This window comes from Odontesthes bonariensis, chromosome 8 (genome assembly GCF_027942865.1).
Source record: "Odontesthes bonariensis isolate fOdoBon6 chromosome 8, fOdoBon6.hap1, whole genome shotgun sequence".
Lineage (NCBI taxonomy): Eukaryota > Metazoa > Chordata > Actinopteri > Atheriniformes > Atherinopsidae > Odontesthes > Odontesthes bonariensis.
Window position 1 is genome coordinate 23,215,033 of NC_134513.1, and position 3,425 is coordinate 23,218,457.

The 3,425-nt window shown below is 47.0% G+C and overlaps 1 non-coding gene across 1 annotated transcript; it reads right to left on the minus strand.

Annotated features, from left to right (window-relative positions):
* Positions 1–2,347: 2,347 nt before the first annotated feature.
* On the minus strand, positions 2,348–2,421 carry trnan-auu (transfer RNA asparagine (anticodon AUU)). The gene has a single exon. It is a non-coding gene; the product is annotated as a tRNA-Asn (tRNA).
* Positions 2,422–3,425: the final 1,004 nt, after the last annotated feature.

The following is a 3,425-nucleotide window of genomic DNA, read 5'->3' on the forward strand; positions in this document are numbered from 1 at the left end:
AGTCGTATGTGGAGAACTGGCCACTCCCCAAACCTGGCCTGCAGCTTGCTCAGCCCCTCAGTTATACAGCAGCCACAGTCAACATAAAGCACCTTGGGAGGTGCAACCCCAGCCTGGCGGTACCGCTCCATCAGGCCAGCAGCCATCCTGTCCAGTCCTGGACCCTCCTGCACAGTCAGGACACTATTTAAGATCTGGCCCAGCTCGTTGCCCACAGAAGACTCCCACAGGGCCGTTCCTTTGCTGTGTCCTGCCAGCTTCTTTGTGATCTACAATTAAAAATGTGATGTTAAATCTCACATTTTGTCTTGTCATTAGAAACCACTGTATGCCATAGATTTCATTGCATTTTTTTATGCACTTTATACAATAAACATTTCACAAATAATTAGAATTAAACAAGTTTAGTTGTTTGTGAAATTAGAAAAAATGAGTGTGATCTACCAAACCTTTTTAAATTAGTGTATTTAATACTCTCACATTACAAAGTGGTTTTTCTAGGAGCATATGATAATAATAATGATGATGATAATTATAATTGTTATTATCATTACATTAGTACTCACCTTTTTGGTGGAGTCCAACTTTAAGATGGTGCCCAAGGTGGATGTGAGGCTGGCCTTGATGTGGCCTATGCGTGACAGGATGTCTCTGCCATACACAGACAGCAACCAGTGATCAGTGGGGACGTCAGTGGGCTCTGGGGGCTCCTGGCACACAACTGGGAACGGGCTGGGCCCATTAACAAAGTTAGAGCACTCTTCAAAATAGTGCCCCAACCTATCCAGCCATTCCTCCCCGTGATTTTCTTTCAGCTGTTTTAACAGCCGTGCAGAGCTGTTGCCCTGAGTCCGATCCCGCATCAGGCGGATGACACGTATGTCACAGGCATACCTGGAATTCAGATTATAAAGTATTTAGTTTACAGTTACATTTACAGATCAATTTATTTTCTATGCCTCAAGTTACCATTTTACAAAATGTTTTACTCACTTCTGGGTCAGGATAAGCCGGAACAGCTTTTGGTGCGGCAAGTCCAGCTGATCCCGGATGGTCTGGGACGTTGATAGGTATGTGAGATTGCACCCACTGCACTTGAGTGTCTCCGTCACCAGCAGGTAAAACCTATCAATATCCAGGACCTTCCAAGCCCTTTTGTGGATACCAGCACCTGTAAGATGCTTCCCACAGGCTTGGCAGAACACCCTGACCTTCCACTGGTGATAGGGCATCCACACCAGAAGCCGATGGGAAAAGAAACGGTCGGGTATTGGTACCTGGTGGTAGATCAGGGCTGGCACAGGAGGCTCATACCAGAGCTTCAAATCAGGGTGCAGTTTGCCAGAGCGAAAGAGGGTATTTGAAATCCATCTTTGGTCCTGCACAGGGATGGTTTTCCTCATTTCACTCGGCAACCAGAAAGAAGCTGCATCCCCGGCTGCTGCTGACTGTAACAGTGACGTTCCAGGCTCCCCCTGAAAACAGCACAAGAGATTTGGAAATCTGCATAAATATGTCTCATTAAAGAAGACCTAGAACTACATTACTTTAATGAAGACATACTACTGCACTCACAGATGAAACAGTCTCGCAGGTGTGTGCCGGGGTCCGGGAAGATGGAGCAATGCTAGGGGTCCTCACAGAGGACGGAGAAGGGCTGGAGGTCCTCACAGAGGATGGAGATGGGATAGGGGTCCTCACAGAGGACGGAGATGGGATAGGGGTCCTCACAGAGGACGGAGATGGGCTGGAGGTCCTCACAGAGGATGGAGATGGGCTGGAGGTCCTCACAGAGGATGGAGATGGGATAGGGGTCCTCACAGTGGACGGAGATGGGATAGGGGTCCTCACAGAGGACGGAAATGGGCTGGAGGTCCTCACAGAGGATAGAGATGGGCTGGAGGTCCTCACAGAGGATGGAGATGGGCTAGGTGTTTTCCGGGCTACCAAGGGGAGATGCAGACTAACGTGAGCGAGGTAGCCCCACAGAGACTCTGCCTGGCTTTTGTTGGCAGTGAGCGTGGCTTTGAGCTTGACTGACCCCTCATGGCGGTAGATGCAAGCGTTCTGTATTTTTACGTGATGGGACTCGAGTGAACTGCTGCTGATCTATGTCAAACTTGAACCGAAAAGTAGGAGGTGCTATACAGAAAGATTACCAGTTACAATACAATTGTAATATCTCTCATCAAACAGCTCAGCATGCTTTGGCACCTTAACTCTTGTCAACCAAATGACTTAAAGGATAACTTGTGGGTTCAGTGGGACAAGTTACGCATTACAGCTATCGATTTGCTACCAAACCTACAACTGGTTGCTGACCGTTAGATTTGTTGATACACACACTCGTCCCTGGGTGGGCTCGAACCACCAACTTTTCGGTTAATAGCCGAACACGCTAACCGATTGCACCACAGAGACTCTGCCTGGCTTTTGTTGGCAGTGAGCGTGGCTTCGAGCTTGACTGCCCCCTCATGGCGGTAGATGCAAGCGTTCTGTATTTTTGCATGATGAGACTCGAGTGAACTGCTGCTGATCCATGTCAAACTTGAACCGAAAATTAGGAGGTGCTATAGAGCAAGATTACTAGTTACAATACAATTGTAATATCTCTCATCAAACAGCTCAGCATGCTTTGGCACCTTAACTCTTGTCATCCAAATGACAACTTGTGGGTTCAGTGGGACAAGTCACCCATTACAGCTATCGATTTGCTACCAAACATACAACTGGTTGCTGACCTGTTGATTTGTTGGTACACACACTCCTCCCTGGGTGGGCTCGAACCACCAACCTTTCGGTTAACAGCCGAACGCGCTGGCCAATTGTGCCACAGAGACTTGCTGTAGCTGTCTGTGGGCGTGGCCTCGATCATTACGACCTCTCATCCCTTCAATTACAGTGTGTGTTCGATTTCTTTATGTTTGTCATAAGGTTGATATCTGCTGTGTAGGTGACAAGTAAAGTAGCACAAAACAAGTAGTCAATAACTTTCTGGTCCGACTTATTAAGAAAGAGATTTAATGTCAATTTTTTTCCCAAGTGCCCTCATTTGGTCTCTCAGCCTTTTTGAATTTTTCTTGTTTGTGTGTGACTTTCATAGCAATATGACAAAAAGGTTGTTTTTTCACTTTGCTTGTGCAATTTTGACAAAAGACAGAGGAGCCTCCAGATTGAGTCATGTATTACACTGCACTTAACAGGTCACCCTTGGAGAAATATTTTGCCAAAGAGCGTGTATAATGCGTAAGGAGAGCGTTTTGGCAGCAGAATGTTTGCTTTAACTCACGTAATACGCATAAGTCAGAAAGTCCCTGGGTGGGCTTGAACCACCAACCTTTCGATTAACAGCCGAACTCACTAACCGATTGCGCCACAGAAACTCTGCCTGGCTTTTGTTGGCAGTGGGCGTGGCTTCAAGCTTG